The sequence below is a fragment of the Colobus angolensis genome, unplaced genomic scaffold (genome assembly GCF_000951035.1).
Source record: "Colobus angolensis palliatus isolate OR3802 unplaced genomic scaffold, Cang.pa_1.0 Scaffold539, whole genome shotgun sequence".
NCBI classification, from domain to species: Eukaryota; Metazoa; Chordata; class Mammalia; order Primates; family Cercopithecidae; genus Colobus; species Colobus angolensis.
This window is the reverse complement of record NW_012118921.1, coordinates 55,672-75,039: the sequence shown is the minus strand read 5'-3', so window position 1 is coordinate 75,039 and position 19,368 is coordinate 55,672. Positions and strand designations below refer to the sequence as shown.

Sequence of the window (19,368 nt, the reverse complement as noted above, 5' to 3'; positions counted from 1 at the left end):
TTTTTTGTATTTTTTTTTTAAGTAGAGACGGGGCTTCACCGTGTTAGCCAGGATGGCCTCGATCTCCTGACCTCGTGATCTGCCCGTTTCGGCCTCCCAAAGTGCTGGGATTACAGGCTTGAGCCACCGTGCCCGGCCAACCACGCTGCTTTTCTACTTCTCCAAATGAACAATTTAAAATCTACAATGAGTATTTACTTACTTGGTTCCAAATTTAGTCCTTAATTTATACATTTTACAACAAAGTTCCATATTCTGGTTTGAAACATGACCAAAAAGAGATAGTTGTTTAACATTAAATGTCACATTAAAACAAATAGTAAAGGTGGCTTTCCTAAATAACTGAAGCTTACTATCTTTTAGCATTCATGCATAAGACTTTCCTCTCTACTTAAAATCTTTATTCTCACTGTCAAACCCTGACCTCAAGGCCCTTTTACCTCATACCTGAACAACTACAATGGTAACTGTTCTCTATGCCTTCTCTGATCCCATCTCCTGCTCTTCCTTGCGCCCTGGAGGTCATGAGCTATTCTCAGCAAACTCCTCTATATACTCGACCTCTCTTCTGTGAAATTCTCTTTACTCTGTGAAATTCTCTTTACTCTGACTGTCCCTGAGATTACTCTGACTGCCCCTGAGATTACTGTTGTTTCTACAGTAAACACTTTTCTCTTACCCATCACATACCTCAGCAGGGGCAAGCATCCGCCTTACTCCCCATCACCATGCAGTTTTGGACCTTCCAGGTATCCTCTTCCTTCCTTCCCAATACTGCTTCCAAACTACTTCTCTTCCCTCCAGGCAAACTGCACCTATCCCCTGCTAAATAGGGCTCCCTGATTTCATCTCCATTGTTTCTCTTATCACTCTGATAACTTCAACAGCCACACAGATTCAACACTTTGGCCTTCTTGTTGAAGTCTTGAGCACCAACCGTATTTTTCCACCACTTTACCTAAAGCCATTCACCTAGCATCATATTCTAACACAATTATCACCTATAAAAATTTCAAGTATTCTATTATCACATCATCAAGCATTTGCTTACAATAGTAGTTTGATCCCTGTGGCAATTCTCCAGGCTCCTTAAGATCTCTAGTTTACAGGCTGATCGTACCACTTTTTCACTATTACTCCGTCTCATGTTCTACTTCCCTCCTAAGCCAGTTTAGATCCTATGGCCCCATACTATACAGAGTCTTCTCCAAAAAATCTTAATTTCCTTGTCCTCTTTTCCCTTACTCTAACTTACTTGGTAGCTCCAACCATGTACTTACTTCTCTCCTGCATTTAAATAACAGAAGATCGCTGAGTAAAACTCACACAACTGACTTGCCACCACATACATCAAATTTATGATCACAAATCTTAAGCCTACTTCATTTCTGTAGTAAATTTACTCCCCATTTTTTTGAGATTACTATTTTATACCTTGCTTCACTCCTCAAATCTGCAATACAGTAGTCATGTGTCACTTAACAGGAATGTGTTCTGAGAAATACATCACTGAGCAATTTCATTGTGTGAGAACATCAAAGTGTGCTTACACCAACCTAGATGGTCTAGTCTACTACATAAGTAGGCTATACAATACAGCCCATTGCTCTAGGCTATTGTCTTGGTCCATTTAATGTTGCTATAAAGGAATACCTGAGGCTGTGTAATTTATAAAGAAAAGAGGTTTATTTGGCTCACAGTTCTGCAGGTTGTGCAAGAAGTGTGGCACTGGCACCTGCATCTGGTGAGGTTCTCTGGCTGCTTCCACTCATGGCAGAAAGGGAAGGGGGGGCTGAAGTCACCAATGACCTCCATATTGCTAAACTCAGGCTTCTGCCCTCATCGTTCCACCAAAATAACCTTTGCTAAAGTCACCAATGACTTCCATATTGCTAAACGCAAGGACGGTTTTCAGTGTCTTGCCATAATCTCTTATCTTGATTTCCTAATGTCCTGGTTTTCCTCCTCAAGAATAAGGTCTCCAAAACCTAGTTCCTTGCTTCATTTGAAAATCTTGACCAGGCACACTGACTAAGGCCTGTAATCCCAGCATTCTGGGAGGCCGAGGCGGGCAGATCTCTACAAGTCGGGAGTTCAAGACCAGCCTGGCCAACATGGCGAAACCCCGTCTCTATTAAAACTACAAAAATTAGCCAGGTATGGTGAGGGTGCCTATAATCCCAGCTGTTTGAAGGCTGAGGCAGGAGAATCGCTTGAATCCAGGAGGCGAAGGGTGCAGTGAGCCAAGGTCATGCCACTCTGCTCCAGGTTGGGTAAAAGAGCTAGACTCCGTCTCAAAAAGGAAAAGAAAAGAAAATTCATTCTTCTCCAGGCATTAACTTCTCTTCTTGCTCTACATTCCTCCCTAGACCATTATCATTTTAAGCCATTATGAGACCCGCTTGGGGCATGCAGATTTCTCACAATGGAGGAAAGCCTCTATCTTTCCTTCTGTTTCCAGACTTAGGTGGCCATGTAAGCAATATTTCCTCTTGAACATCTCAAAGTTACCCAAGTACTAAATCCAAAACCAAACCCATGATCCCTTTCATCTTCTCTCCTACAAAAACCTGGTCCTCTTCTAAATTACAACATCCTGTCAATTTTACCTTCTGAATCTCTCAATACAGCTCCGCTTCCCTCTAGCCCATTCTAGCATGACCTTCCCTGTTACTCAGACTCTTACATGACAATCACCTAACTTCTCTCTGCACTTTTACTCTCCTCTAATCTGTGTACGTATCTTTTTAAAAAACAAATCTAATTATAAACTTCACTTCACCCTACTCCCAATCCTACTTATAATCTTTTAATGGCTTTTCACTGTCAAGTACCATACCTATCATGGTATCTGATCTTAAATGTTATCTGAACTGAGCCGTTGTCTACATTTTGTGATAATTCAACTTACTATTAAGTCTAGTTCTCTAATTGTATAGAGCAACTAGAGTGGCAAAGTAGTGATAAAAAGCACTAAATGACTATCCTGAAACCTGAACAATAAAGTGTTGTTATTATCTTATTTTTGTTTCACACAAAAGAACTTCCAGAAACTTTCACAAGTTATCTCAATAATCTCTTGGTCCCATTTTAAAGATTAGGAAACATGCTAGAAAGATGATACACTGACAAATGGCACAACTAAGACCTAAAACTATATCTTTTGACTCAAAGTCTGTGATTTCTAAGTTTTATGATAAAGCCATCAGTCACTCACTACTTCATTTCTAAAATGGCTGATATGCATTTTTCTAAGATTATTCCATGAATGTTCCTAAGAATACATCTTTTTCATAACCTGAAAAATCAAGGTATATGCAGTTAAGTAATTGTCTCAAGTAACGAAGGGGGAAGCAAGCAGAATTCAGGTTTCCTTATTTTCATTTCTCTACTCTAGCCTTGTGCCATGCTGAATGGTAGTACAGGTAGTGTCCCTCATCTGTGGGAAATATCTTCCAAGACCCCCAAGTAGATGCCTGAAACTTTGGGTAGTACTGAATTCTATATATATTATGATAAAGTTTAATTTGTACATTAGGCACAGTAAGAAATTAATGATAACTAATAACAAAATTGAATAATTATACTATAATAAAAGTTACACGAATGTGGTTTCTGTATCTCTCTCAATACTTTTGGAACGTGATTGACCTTGGGTAACTAGAGCTACAGAAAGTGAAGCCATGAATAACGGGGACTACTATACTGATAAACTGGACACCACTGAACAAATACAAAATGAGGTTAATTGTGGTATAGCAAGTTTTAGGGATGGACAAACCACAGTTCAAATTCTAACTCTGACAACTGCAAACTGCATAACTTTGCAAGTTACTGAAATATCTGCTTTCTCATCTGAAAAATGAAGATAATAGCTAACACCCAGGTGCACTGAGGACTAAATATTATCATTCAATAGACAGTTTAAAATAAAATAAAATAAAACAAAAAAAAAATCAGGTTCTCCCAAAATTAGCTAGTGTAAAATGAAATAAGAGCCATAGTTTTTAAAAGATGAGATTGAGTTTCCGGGTCTGCCATTTACTGCTTGTCATATACTCTCTCATAGCTGCTTTCCTCACCTGTATAATAGAGATAATGATACTTAGTCCTTAGCAATGTTGTGAGGATGAAATAGCACATAAAAGAACCTCACTTATATGTGTTAATTGAATAGCATACAAAAATCATTATTATCTATATACACAGATTTGAATAGCATACAAAAATCATTATTATCTGTGTACACTGATTCTCTGCCATGGTGTTATAAATTTGTTAAGGGCACACTATGTCTTCGCTCTACTGCCCAGGCTGGAAAGCAGAGGCGCAATCTCGGCTCACTGCAACCTCTGCCTCCTGGGTTCAAGGGATTCTCCTGCCTCAGCCTCCTGAGTAGCTGAGATTACAGGTGCGTGCCACCATGCCCAGCTAATTTTTTGTATTTTTAGTAGAGATGGGGTTTCACCATGGTTGCCAGGATGGTCTCGATCTCCTGACCTCATGATCTGTCCACCTTGGCCTTCCAAAGTGCTGGGATGACAGATGTGAGCCACTAAGGCCGGCCAGGGCCCACTATGTCTTTAATCATCTTTGTATTTGCAACAGCTGGTTCTACCCATTATGGGCATTCATTAAATGTTGGCTGAACTGATTTACTAAGAAGACAGAATTGATCTATGATAAAACAACAGTTCAAAATAAAATCCAGAAGTTCACCCACATAGAGCATGAATAAGAGAGTGCCTGGTGTCTGTCCAGCTAAGACTGCTCAGACAGGGAGAACATATCCTGTTTTCTGGTAATTTAAGTAAGTGGTCTATAATTATGTTTACTGGATATAAATTATACAATCATCAAACAAGTAAGTTCCCTCAGTACAGGAATCATATCTGTCTGTCTGTCTCTTCCTCTCCCTGTTTTTGATGATGGCGATGACAGAGGGAGAATAAATGACACAATGAATGCTTAATAGTACTGTACACCTCAAAAAAAAAAAAGTTTACAACAAACAGTGGGGCTTTTCTCCATCAGGAGGCAACCTTAACAAGGGCTCCCAAGCCATGAGTACTTAACATACAAATTAAGCAGGAAAATATTTCACAAAAAACTAGTTTGTGTTTATCAAAGTTCTCCCTATATGAATTCAAAGATACCCTCAACAGGACAGAGAAAACACTTTGGGGTGGTAAGTAGTCTGTCTATGCAAATGTTCAAAGCAAAAAGTTGGCTTGTACTAGTTATTTACTGAGCATCTATTGTGTGCCATTCACCACGTTAAGTATGTTTCACAGATGATCTCAAATCTTCACAACAATCCTGAGTGCTACTATTTTCCCTATATGACAAATGAAACTGAGGCTCAGAGAGGTTAAGCAACTTGTTAACAGTCAAACACTTGGAAATGGCAGAGGTGGGATTTAGACCTAGTGAAGTTTCTGAAACCCATATTCTTTTCACCACCTCAGGCTGCCAACTGACGCTACCAAATTCACTAAAAAAGAGGATGACTCAACAGGAAAGCTGGGAGAAAATCTGGCAAAGAAGCATAGAGAGTGCACAAGATAGCATTCTATCTCAGAGTTCTAGACACATGGGAGCAAATTAATGAGCTGCATCTAACTACACAAATGAAAATGCCTGGATAAACTATAACTTTTACTCTTCAATTCTACAGGTTCTAAAAATGTCTATCTGCACCAATTCAGAGGTACTGACAACTAAACATAGTCCAGTAATTTTTCTAGAATACTCAGAAAGGGTGCCTTTGACCCATTACTGATACCAAACCAAGCAAGCAATGGAGGTGATACATGTATGTCTGACAGTTTTCTCTGTTCATCTGGACCTAAACATCCTTGTGGAACTGGGCATTTTTCAGGCATATCTTCTGCTACATAAAATTCACTTCACAGAATTTCAGAATATGAGGAGGTTCAGTTCAATCATCTTACGGATGTGGAAACTGAGTCTCAAAATAGTCAAATGACTGCCGAAAGTCACATGGCTTGGTACTGGCTAAACCTCCACTAAAACGCTCATCTCCTATTCCTAGTCCACAGCAGCTCCTCTGTGCCTCCCACTGAATGCGTGACCACCCAGGTTTCCTTCTACGTACCTGGGCATTATTCACTATGGCTCCTTCTGCATGTCCTCAATGAAGTGAACAAAGGCACTGTGCTAGATGACACAAATAATAAAAGAGATAGAGCTGACCTGCTTTTTGCCCTCTAGGCAGTGCTACCCAAGCCTTCAGGTGTCATGGCACACATAGGAAATATTTTTTATAGCACGAAGTGGTAAACAAATTAGGGAGAACATGATCAAAGTGACCAGGGGATTCCCAAGCCCCAGCTGGCTGCTCCAAGGGTTGTGGGGTATAGTAATCTTGGCATATTTTTATCTCAATCTGGCATGAGGCATTGGTAGGGAAGCTCTGTTCCGGGGTTAATAAGTAAAAAATCAATTGAGATAAATATACAAATAACTATAATGTAAACACAAAGGAAATAACTAAGGAGACTGTCACTGTCTGCTTTCATCAAACATAAGTGAGTGAAAATGAGATTAATTCAATTTGCTTTCTTTCATAACTCCTCTTCCAAACAAATCAAAAGACAGAACAGCCCATCCTTCAGGTCAACAGGGCTGATCAATCCCACCCACAAGGCTGCAAAGAGCCTGCACAGATGACTAGTTTACAGGGAGGCGAAAACTACTTAATGCACATTAGTGTGTCAGAAAAGTTCTGAGCTCTTACAAAGACTACACAAAAAATCAATAGAGGAGAGAAAATAATATTTCAAGGTCATATTCAAACATGAAGGGAGAAGCACGAAAAGCAGCCCCTCCCAACACACACATATATACATATACGTCTTCTGTGAACAAGCTCCATCTCTCCAAATGCAGTTAAAATTTGCTTTCTGATAATTTATAAATTTAGCCTGCGTTAGCCAAGTAGGTTCCTGCAATTCCAGACATCTGGGCTGAAGGGCAAAGGGCAAAGGGAAACTTTCAAAAAGCTGGCTAGTAGCCAAGGGCATCACATCTAGTAGGCTCCCTTAGCAACACACAACAGCTGTTTGCTCGAGAGACATACTGCCATCTTTGCAACGGACTATAAGATGTTCTTGTCTTAACAACTAAAAATTGCAGGCGGGTGCGGGGAGCAGTTTCTGTATTATTTCCTCTGACATTCCTCTAAAAGTTATCACATTTTATAATTTACAAGCTTCTCTAGTTATAGAAAGTTTTCCTCCATCTCAAACTACAATGCTACAATTAACGGTAAATTACAATAATAGAAGGTACTACATTCCTGGCAAACATAAAATGCTTTATAATGTCTGATTATTAATTACTATTCTAACTGCTATAGACTTGATTTCTAACTATGGGCAAGTCACTCTTTGTGACTTAATTACTTTCCTCATACAATTTTAATAACAGTAGTGAGTGACCTACTTCACAAGACTACTGTGAAGGATAGTAATAATTAATAGATAAAAGCTTATGAAAGCTTATTCCTAATTAATAATCATGCCGCCTATTGGCTCTCAATATCTAAAGACATGGCTTATCAAGGTCAGTACCCCCAAAACAAAACATAAGTCGATCCTGAGCCACCAGGAAGACTGCAGTTCCTGAAGTAACCAGCTCACTTCACCTGCCCCACTTGCCTTCTCCAAACCTACCAAGCCCAGGGGATGGTACTGCGCAGGGAATTCAGCCCTTGCACCTAAGTCTGACAAGATAAATAACACAGGGGGAGGAAAACAACGATGTCACAATCACTGCTAGGTTTTAAAAACCTAACACCTTGGAACAGAAGGGGATGTGGCAGTCTGTGCTCTGTGGGGAGGCCATTTGTGCAACAGCAGAACCTCGCAGCTTTCCACTCCTTATATGTGCAACTGCAAACCCTCACCCACAGCACTCTGTACTCACCCAGAGGTACATCATGTCAGATCGGGCTGCTCAAACTCAGCGGTCAGTGGATCCTGGACTGCAAAAAGGCACTTCAGCGAACCGTAGGAAAGATGATGCCAGAACTGGGGGGCAAGGGTTTGAGGTGGGGAGAAACCCCCCAAAATCACTTGAGTTAAAAAATCCTAAAAAAAAAAAAAAGACTGGTCTCCTCCCCCCTCCTCTCCAGCTGACTGTTCTGTTGTTCTCTCTCCTCCCTCTCACCCTCCCTCCGTCCCACCGTCCCTCCCTCTCTCTCTCCCTCTCTCTCTGTTTCTCTCTCTCTCTCTCTCTGGGAGTTCCCAGCCCTGAGTATCTGAACTAGAGTGTACAGCACACTCGCTCTGTATTTGCCTTCAGGGAATCTCTCTCTGTAATTCTACTTCTAGAAACACAATCACCACTCACAAAGATTATTGCAAAAGACAGGGATGGGTGGGGTCAGTTATAAACCACCAGCACCAGTTTCTAGTGCTAGATATACATTAGTTTAAGATGAGTTCTTTAAACATGAATGAAGCAATCAAAAATCTCTGCCCTCTAAGATCCAGGTGAGTGAGCCAAGCTTTCCCTCTGCCGCAACTGTGGAGCCCCTTGCAGAAGCCAAGCACACACACAGAACCTGCTCAGAGCCCACATTCCTTTCTCACAATGTCTGCTGGACACCACTATTCTTTATGTCATTTCACCACGAATAATTCTTAATCCTAAAAGTTTTTAAAACACAAGAAAACTTAAGATATAAAACTGAATAGGCTTTTCATCTTTTTTATTACTACTGCCCTAGTTCAGATCAACATAGCCTGGCTTCTGAAAGAGTCAAGTGGATCATGAGCTCCTAGCATGGTACAGACACTTTACTCACCACGTAGGCAGGCTAAGGTGCACGGCCTGGGTTTCAATTCTAGATCTACAAGTAATATCATTATGGCCTGGGGAAAGTTTCCAGCCTGTCCAGGCTTCTGTTTCCTCAACCAAAAAATAGGTATAATACTCCTTTCAGAGGTGTTGGAATGACATAACTACGTAAACGGTCTGCCATGTTCCTGGTGACCATGTTTTCTAATTTCAGTTCAGTTCAAACATTTATTAAGTGCCTCCTATTGCCAGGCAAGTTTTCATTCATTATGCCCAGTGGTGAACAAGTATTATCAAATCACCTGTCCTAATGGTTTTTGTTCAGAAAATCACGTAATTATCCCCCATATTCTAATGCCAATGTCAAGGCCCATGCATGTTCCTTGCTTCCCTGACCCATTTCTCCATGTTCAAATCCAAAAACACACCCCAGCTGTGAGTGAGCTCTCCTTTCTCTGTGGGGCCTGGTGTTTGTAACATGGCACTGCCCCACCTCTGCGGGCTACTTCTCCAAGTATTCCTATAGCAAACCACTTCTCCTTTGCACATCTTCCTTGGTGGAGACCTAACATCTCGTCTTGGCTCATCTATTTTTGGCCATGGAGTCTTCTGCATAGTACTTAGCACATAGTAGGTGCAAAAAACATTCTCAAAGGGTAATATGTTTTGAGGAATATTCCACTCCTTCCCACTTATTAAAGAAAAAACAAAAAATAAAAAATAAAAATAAAAAGCAAACAAAAACCACCTTCCAGCTGCCTCAGGGTTTCAGCTCCCCCTCAGACATGTTGAAACAGCTCCTTCCTGCTTATAAAATCTCCAAGTAAGGTCTACAAGTCTCACACTCAAGGTAGGCCCCATGCAGGTACTTTCACTCTCCCTACCTAATATTCCCCCTGTGTGTGCTCTGGGTTTAGTCACCTGCCATAGTGGGGTTTCTTCCTCTTAGGGTAGAAATACAATCACTTTTCCTTGTCTTCCACACTGAACGCATGCTTTCCGCAGAAGAACCTTTTCTCTCCTCCCACCTTAATTTAAACTCCCAGCTCACTTAAACTTGGAGAGGTGGGGCAGGTATTCTTCTTGGCCCCACCCAAACCTTTTCTTTATCTCTACAGAGAACCTCTCTGCTTCTTCTGAAGGCAAGACTACCACATTTCTAATACAAAAGAGGAGAAAGAACTTCCAAGACTGAAACTGAGACAGCCTATTTTCTAAATAAAAAAGAAAATCTTGACTTTCCATAAAATGTTACTTAGACTCTTTTACATGTCCATAATCAGTTTTTAAACACAACTTTCCTCTCTAGTTTCATAGCTCATGCCCTAAATCTTAAGTCACCAACACTCCCTATACTATACTCTAAATAACTATATTAAAATTACACTGACAAGAGATTCATTTTTTCGAACTCTTTGAAGAGTCTGTTGTTACTCGACATTCATTCTTTTTTTTTTTAAACCTTAAATGTTTTAATGGTGGGATCCTATTCATGTGTACAGGATTGTCTAAAAAGACCACCTGGCTGGGTGCTCAAACCACATGGGCTGACCCAAAAGACGTCAAAACCAAGAGTTACTCAGGAGGCACTAAATGGTGACGGTCTTGGCTGGTTTCACATCCTCAATTTCAGCAGCCAGCCAGCAGTAAGTGCGCTGACGCCGCAGCATCTCGATGGCCTTGAGTTCCAGTGGTGGTGCCTGAATACCAAGGTCTTCTAAGCTGGGCAGGTGAGACAATGTCACGTCTGTGATGTGAATCCGCTCCACTTTATCCCTTGTTGCCCAGGGCTCAAATGGGCTTATTTCAAAGTCTCTTGCTATCCACTGATAGGCAAAACGTGGCAAGGGGTATGGAAGGAAGAGTCTGTGAGCCACAGCAAAGATGTACTTCACCAGGTCAAAGAGGTACCCATTTGGCCCAATGAAAGCAAAGGTTTTTCCGTTGGCATCAGGATCCTTAACTGCATCAACAATTCCTTTGGATACATCTACGACATAGTGGTTGTTTAACTGCCTTCCAGCCCAAGGAAACAAGGGGTATAGCACCAAACCAACACATATTTGCAAAATAATTAAGGAATCTATCCTCTCTTCCAAAGATGTCCAACAGCTTTATGATAATGGCTTCTGGAAATGCAACTCTCACCGCTTTCTCTCCAACAGCCTTATTTCTCAAATATCCAGAAGAGCTTTTAATATTCGCATTCAGATGTGAAACATGAATGAATTTTCCAACTTCAACTTCCTTGGACACCTGAGCAATTGCTTAGGGGATCTTCACAAAAACATCCTCAAAATCAAAGTTTTTTATTTCCCAGTCTCGTCCAACAAGATTGATGACCACACTGCTGTGTTCCACTACTCGTCGGATAGAATCTTTATCTCTCGTGTCCCATTCCAGAAACAGAAGCTAGCCCAGGTCACCCATGGGACGAAGGTGCATGATGTCATATGTATCACACCGATAGGGAATGATCACCTGTGACTCTATGCGTCCAAGGTGGTTGACAACACATTGGCCCAGGAATCCTGTTGCTCCAGACACAGTGGTCACGATCCCACTGACTGAGGAACGTCCACCTCATGTGGTATGAGGGCATAATGAAGCTGGCAATGGAGTGGGCCGTGACACACAGATGTGGCTATTGAAGTAATGGCAGAACGTGACAGTGGCAGGGCCCAGGAACCCAGGATTGTGCAGCAGCCACCATCTTCTCCCACAATCCTTTTTTTGTTTCGTTTTTTTTTTTTCGTTTTTTTGAGACAGGTCTCACTCTGTAGCCCAGAGGCTGCAGTGCAGCGGCGTGATCGCGCCTCATCGCAACCTCTGCCTCCCAGGCTCAAGTGATCCTTCCACCTCAGACTCCAGAGTATCTGGGACCACAGGCGCACGCCACCATGCCTGGCTAATTTTGTTGTATTTTTGGTAGAGACGGGGTTTCACTATGTTGCCCAGGTTGGTCTCAAACTCCTGACCTCAAGTGATCCACCTGCCTGGGCCTCCCAAAGTGTGGGATTACACTCATGAGCCACCAAGACCACTGGCAGTCATTCATTCTCAACCAAGTATCAATAAAATAAATATAATGAAATTCTGGATCTTCATACTGTAACTTTTTTTTTTTTTTTTTTGAGACGGAGTCTTGCTCTGTTCCCCAGGCTGGAGTGCAGTGGCCAGATCTCAGCTCACTGCAAGCTCTGCCTCCCGGGTTTACGCCATTCTCCTGTCTCAGCCTCCCGAGTAGCTGGGACTACAGGCGCCAGCCACCTCGCCTGGCTAGTTTTTTGTGTTTTTTATTAGAGACGGGGTTTCACCGTGTTAGCCAGGATGGTCTCGATCTCCTGACCTCGTGATCCTCCCGTTTCGGCCTCCCAAAGTGCTGGGATTACAGGCTTGAGCCACCGCGCCCGGCCATACTGTAACTTTATAGTGTTATCTTTTAATCAAGTTTGGGATAGAATAAAGATAAAAGGTTGGGCGCGGTGGCTCACGCCTGTAATCCCAACACTTTGGGAGGCCGAGGCGGGAGGATCACCTGAGGTTGAGACCAGCCTAACCAACATGAGAAACCCTTCTCTACTAAAAATACAAAAATTAGCTGGGCATGGTGGCGCATGCCTGTAATCCCAGCTACTCAGGAGCCTGAGGCAGGAGAATTGCTTGAACCCAGGAAGCAGAGGTTGCAGTGAGCCGAGACCCAGCCTGAGCAACAAGAGCAAAACTCTGTCTCTAACATAACGTAACGTAACGTAACGTAACGTAACGTAACATAACATAACGATAAAACACATACCCTGCAGCAAAGCAGGAGAAAAATACCAAGAAAAGAAACCCTCAAAATAAAGCAAAGTTTAAATATGTCATAAAAACTCTGCAAAAAACTACCTCTAAAACTTCCATGGGTGGAACCATCATAAACTTCTTTGGAACCACAGGAAGGGCTTGTAAATTCCTATTATAAAAGCATCTATTCTTTTTCCGATCATAATCTTTAAAATTAGGTGGTCAGTCTGGTTAGAAATAAAACTCTTCTGTACGCTTCCTTTATGAATACATACAAAAACCAAAAACCCACAGGGAAGCTATCTTTTTTATTCATGCTCCTGCATGTTCACATTTTTCTACCTTTAAAAAAAAGGAAAAAAAAGAAAAAAAAAACAAGAAAGAAAAAAAGGGGAACAAAGTGGTAGGAGAAGAAAAAAATTTCTTTCCAATTATCAAAGTCAAATAAGGAAAGCTATGCTTTGTAACTACGTACAATTCACATTAAGAGACAAAAAGGTGTAAAAACTCCACACTATAAAGAGACTCTAAAAAGAATTATCCAGAGATTAAGATGCATACACACTTCATTCTATCAGGAGAGCACGTTATCAGACTTTGTGACTGATAGCTTATCACCATGTCTGTGAGTTCAGAGGAGAGAATGTGTCCATTTGAGCACTGAAGAAAGTCTTCTGAGGAGGGCCCACAGAGGAAGTTTCTGGCATGCTTGCTTCTGAGAAAGAAAAATCACATAATCTGGGACAGCAATATGTGTATTGCCAATAATTCTAACCTGGCATCCTGAATTCCTACATCTCAAAAATGCTGGATTTTGTAATGTGAGTCTTGTGGGCGGAAAGGGTTTGAGGCCACATTTTAGATTCTCTGCCTCTGACTCCAACAATTCAAGAGGCTACTTGTTTTGTTTGTTTGTTTTTGAGATGGAGTCTCATTCCGTGACCCAGGTTGGAGTGCAGTGGCATGAGCTCAGCTCACTGCAACCTCTGCCTCCCGGGTTCAAGTGATTCTCCTGTCTCAGTCTCCCAAGTAGCTGGGATTACAGGAGCCCGCCACCACACCCAGCTATTTTTGTATTTTTAGTAGAGACAAGGTTTCACCATGTTGGCCAGGCTGGGAGGCTACTTGTTTTATACGAGTTTCTCTGTGGTTATAAGAGGATAGTGGGGGGAGGTACGTATACCGGAGGAGCCAGCACAATTTCTCAAAAATGTACCTGAGAAATCAGGCACTAAAATTTTTTCATAAGAAATCTGAGGCAACCCTCTCTACATAGTTTATTATATCCCTATCACTTCCTGGACTGGTAGAGACAATACAGACTCACCAAAACAACACTGAGCTAGAGAGATGAGATGTATGAGTATTGTCTATGAATCTGACTAAAAAAAAGAAAAAAAAAAAAGTTGAAAGAATGAGGCTCTTTTTCCCTCACTTCCTCTCAGCTTAAAATAGTAGGGATTCCCACAGGGCAATCTCTAATAGAATTCTGCTACTCAAATGTGACACATGGACCAGCATCAGCAGAATGAGCATCAACTGTAAACTCCTTAGATTTGAAGAATCTCAGGCCCCACCCTAGACTTACAAAATCAAAATCAAATGATAACAAAAGCCCCAGGTAATTCTCAGGCACACTGACATCTGAGAAGCTGGTCTAGACAGAGGCACTGGCCACATGAAGCAGTAGAGACTCATGGGAGAAGGGGTAGATATGGTTGCCATTTTCCAGTTAGAGGATGTAAACCACCGTGGAAGACAAAACAGTGAACATTCCTACTTGCTGATTTCAATATAACACCACCAGCAGCTACTATTTACTCAGAGCATATTATGTGCCACAACTTTGCATGCATTATCTCATTGCATCTTCACAATATCTCTTTAAGATAGGCCCTATTATCTTTTTCACAGATCAAAGGAAATTGAGGCACTAAGTGGTAACATAATACACTCATGGTCTCACAGCTAGTGAATAAAGAGCCAAAAGTTCAACATTAGTTTTTAAGACTCCAAGATCGTTTCCACTAAGCCATACCTATTCACTGACAAAACTGAATCAAGACTGGAAGAAATCACTGAAAAACTTACCTTGGATATAACCCTGCACTCTACCTCTGCCCATTACCAAGACTTTAAATAACAAATGAAGCCAGGTGTGGTGGTGTGAGCCTGTAATCCTAGCTTCTCAGGAGGCTGAGGCGGGAGGTTTGATTGAGCCCAGGAGTTTGAGACCAGCCTGGGCAACACAGTGAAACCTTCATCTCAAGTAAAAAGTAAAAAACAACAACAAATGACAGAGATAGGGTTTGGGAGTTGGTGTACACATACTGTACATGTGCACTGGCCAAAACACTGCTACTACTGATGTCATTAAGAGAACAGATCCAGAAACTTCTGTGAATAGTGGTTACCTTCTATAATGTCTAAACTAAGCTCTAGATGTATACATGGAGAAAGGGGTCCATCTCAAAACTAGCCTCTTGGGAAAGGCAAATAAGTGATTTGTTAGAGCTCTTACTCCCAGTTATTAGGAAACCCAGAGCTACTACCCCTAAAACAGAAAACTGCATTATCTTGACTGGGCACAGTGGCTCACACCCATAATCCCAGCAATTTGGGAGGCTGAGGCAGGTGGATCACTTGAAGTCAGGAGTTCAAGACCAGCTTGGCCAACATGGTGAAACCCTGTCTCTGCTGAAAATACAAAGATTAGCCAGGTGTGGTCGTGCATCTGTAGTGTCAGCTACTCAGGAGGCTGAGGCAGGAGAATCGCTTGAACCCTAGAGGCAGAGGTTGCAGTCAGCTGAGATTGCACCACTGCACTCCAGCCTGGGCCACAGAGTGAGACTCTGTCTCACAAAAAAAAAAAAAGAAAAGAAAAGAAAAGAAAGCTGCATTATCTTAAAAGACTCATCTTTCTTTATTATGTTTCAATTATACTCTCAAAGAACTTCCCTTACTTCTAACTAACTTTCTCTGGTATCCCCTCCCTACAATTTTTGACCTCATGAAGTCCTCCCATCCCAACCACTTTTTCATTACCTACCCACTCCGGTTCTGCACCCACTTTGTCCAATTTTGATGCTGTGTTCCATAATTACAATCTCTCCCTTGCAAATACCCTCAATCATTTGTCCTCTCCATCACTGCCATCTGACAAAACTCCAATCCCAGTTAAATCCAATTGTCTGCCTTTTCTAGTGCCTGTGCCCAATCAGCTGAATGTTGCTGAAGAAAAACCACATAACCAAGCTGACTGACTTCACTATATATTCATGATCACAAACCTCAAATGGACACTCAACGATGCCAAGCAATCCAGCAAAGCTGCCCTTGAAAGCTTTCCTACTCCCCAAAATGACTCTTTCTTGCTTCTCCTCAAACCTCCCTCATTCGCTCTTCACTACCTACTCTCAGCTAATTTTCTTACTTTATTTTTTGTCTGTTTGTTTTGAGACAGGATCTCATTCTGTTGCCCAGGCTGGAGTGCAGTGGCGGGATCGTGGCTCACTGAAGCCTTGACCTCCTGGGCTCAAACTATTTCAAACTATTCTCCCACCTCAGCCTCCCAAGTGGCTAGGATACAAGCACATGCCACCACGCCCAGCTAATTTAAAAAAAAATTAGAGAAGGGGTGGGTCTCACTATGTTGCCCAGACTAGTCTTGAACTCCTGGGTTCAAGCAATCCTCCTGCCCCAGCCTCCCAAAATACTGGGATTACAGCTGTGAGCCACTACACAGAAACTCTTAGCTAATTTTCTATCTAAGTATGTAATTTTAAATGAGAAGCATTCAGACAGTATCTTCTTACCACTAAATCTAATGTCCTATAATAAGTAAATGATTAAATGAACCCTAACTTTTTAAAGTTCTCCTTTGACCCCTCATCTCCCTGCTATTTCCCTGCACACCACTTCAGGGTAAATTGTCTTGAAAAAGTTGTTGGCTGTATCTGTCTCAATTTTTTCACCTCTCATTTTCTTCAGTCTACTCAAAACAAAGTTTCCAAGCCCTCCACTCCATTAAATCGATTTATCAAGGTCTACTACTTCTCCATTTATCTGACCTCTTAGCAGGATTCAACAAAACTGACAACCTCCTTAAAACATTCTCTTCTTCTAGCTTCTGAGATACTACAATGTCATTTTTTTGTTTTTTTCATGCATCACTGGCTACTGTTTCAGTATCTTTTTATGGCTTTTCCCTCGACAGACCTCTAAAAGGCAAGTGTTCCTAAGGGTTCAATCCTGAGTCATCTTCTCTCTAGAAGTTGTCTCATCCATTCCCATTACTTCAAATACCATCAACATGTCAGTAACTACCAAGTTACACCCCCAGCAGAGACCTCTTCCCACGCTCCAATATGACTACTTAGCTGTCACACAAGCATGTCAAACTCAGCATGCCCAAAACTGGGTCCTTAAATTCTCCATCATCACCACCCTTGAAGTCCCCTGGTACTACCTGACAATTATGAAAGCCAGAAACCCTTCCCTTACCCTCATCCTTCACATCCAACCTATATAGCAAGCTCTGTGTGTGTGTGACTTCACTTGATCTCCACTGCCACCACCTTAACCCAAGCCACCATCATCTCTTTCCTGAGTATCACACTAGTTCCCCCATTTCCATTGTTGCTCCCTTCCAAAACACTCATCACACAGCAGCCAGAGAAACTTTGTAAAACAAACACCAGATCATATCACTCTCCTGCTTCTACGGCAGGCATCACATTACATTTTTTTTCTTTCCAAACTCCTTATGATGGTCTTTAAGGTCCTACATGACCTGCTAGGTGCCCACTTCTCCAATCTCACTTCATTTCATATCTCCTCTCAATCACTGTTCTAAAGACACTGATCTTGTGTCAGTTCCTCTCCCCAACACCCCTTCATTCCCTCTTTCTGAAATCCCTCCTCATTCCAGCTTCATTATTTGCAAGACAGGCTCCTTCTTATCTTTTAGATCTCAGCTTAAATATCACTTCCTCAAATAAAACTCTCCAGACTACTCTATCTAGTTGGAGGTCTTTCCCCACAAGCCTATACTCTCTTCCACTGTGCCCGTTTATTTTCTTCCTAGCGGTTACCAAACCTTTAATTATTTATGCATTTTTTTGTTACAGATTTCTTCATTAGAAAGTAATGTTTTGTGTATGACAGATACAACTGAGATCTTCTACTATGAAACGTTTTATCCTTTGACTTTTTGTTAGGGAAGGTCAAAGTTATTTGTAGGAGTTTCTGGCACTCAGGCAACTGTCTAACCAAGTCCTATAAATAAAGTTAGAGTGCTACTAATTTCACCCTAGTTACCAAAAGGACTCACAGCTTTGCCACAAATACAAACCACAAATAAATGCTGGTATCAATGGCTTTAGAATGCTACGCTTTGAAATAATCATAATGTCAATATGAAAAAGCAGTTCCAATTTAATCATTTACTTTATGCTAATCTGATAATCCTGATAATCTACATTCCAAACTGTCTCCCTTCCAAAACTATAAATTTATTCTTCTCAGCACAACAAAATAATAGTATCCCAGTTCAAGCTCTCCTCTAATCAAACTTGCTGTATGTAAGTTAGTTAACTACAGTCTAGAACTATATCGTCTAACACGCAGCCAGCTGTCATATGTGTTTATGTGAATTTAACTTAATTAAAATTAAAATTTCAGTTAGTTAATACTAGCCACATGTCAAGTGCTCAAGAGCCACTTGAGGACAGTGGCTATCATAATGGATAGGGCAGACATAAAACATTTCTATCATCACAGAAAGTTCCATTAGATAGAGCTGTCCTAGAACACCACAATAACCAGGAAGCAAAAAGGCCCTCTAAGTATCCAGAATTCCAAAACATTCATTCCAAAGTTTTCATCAGCAGGAAACTCCATCAGACCTTCTCTCTGAATCTATTTATTTTTATTTTAGGAATATGTCTGTCCTGGTTATCTGGCTAATTTTCCACCAAAAATTTACAAAGCAAATTAAGAAAGGGGACTGGGAAGCAGTGGGGAATAAGTACCAGAGGATAAAGGAATACTATGTTAGAGGCAGCCAACATAGGAAACAAGAAAGATGAAGAGAAAAAAAATCTAAAAAGCAGGTAAAATAGATAGATGATATATGTCAAAATGGTGTCATAGTAAGGCAAAACCAGCAAAACCTCCTGAAATATTACTCTTATATTCCTAAACAATACTGATGCTGATAACTGTGCTAAAACCATTTAAAAATGCCCACTATGTTACTGTTAAGAAGAAATAAATTTTATAGTTATACAACACAATTTAGAAGGATTTATTTCCAAAATGACTGAATCTTAAATATCTTGGTCCTTAAAGAAGGGAAAATCCTCTCAGCTAGTCAGGATACTCAGCCATCAAGAAGAGAAATATTCTGTACAGATTCAAGAGTTCAGTTCCTTGAATATGAATGAATGCTGTTTACAGAGCAGGTACAGATATGAAAGTAAGACAAGACTCTTCTGTTTAATGAATTATGGCTTACCCATACAGTGAAACACTGAACAGTACAGCCTTGCGGGAGAGGGATGAGGAAGCTGTTAAAATACCATTATGAAATACTCTAATAGAGTTGTGCACTGCCTAACAATGTTTCACATATGCCATAGTGGTCCCATAAGATTATAATATCATATTTTTACTGTGCCTTTTCCATGCTTAGATATGTTTAAATATACAAATATTTGCCATTGTGTTACAATTGCCTACAGTATTCAGTAGAGT

The 19,368-nt window shown here is 41.0% G+C and overlaps 1 pseudogene across 1 annotated transcript; it reads right to left on the bottom strand.

Moving 5' to 3' along the window:
* Window positions 1-10,291: 10,291 nt before the first annotated feature.
* LOC105525490 lies at window positions 10,292-14,737 on the bottom strand (annotated as a pseudogene). The gene is made up of 2 exons (XR_001003926.1): window positions 14,704-14,737; window positions 10,292-11,553 (listed from the first exon to the last, which is right to left on the bottom strand). The product of XR_001003926.1 is annotated as an NADH dehydrogenase [ubiquinone] 1 alpha subcomplex subunit 9, mitochondrial pseudogene (transcript).
* Window positions 14,738-19,368: the final 4,631 nt, after the last annotated feature.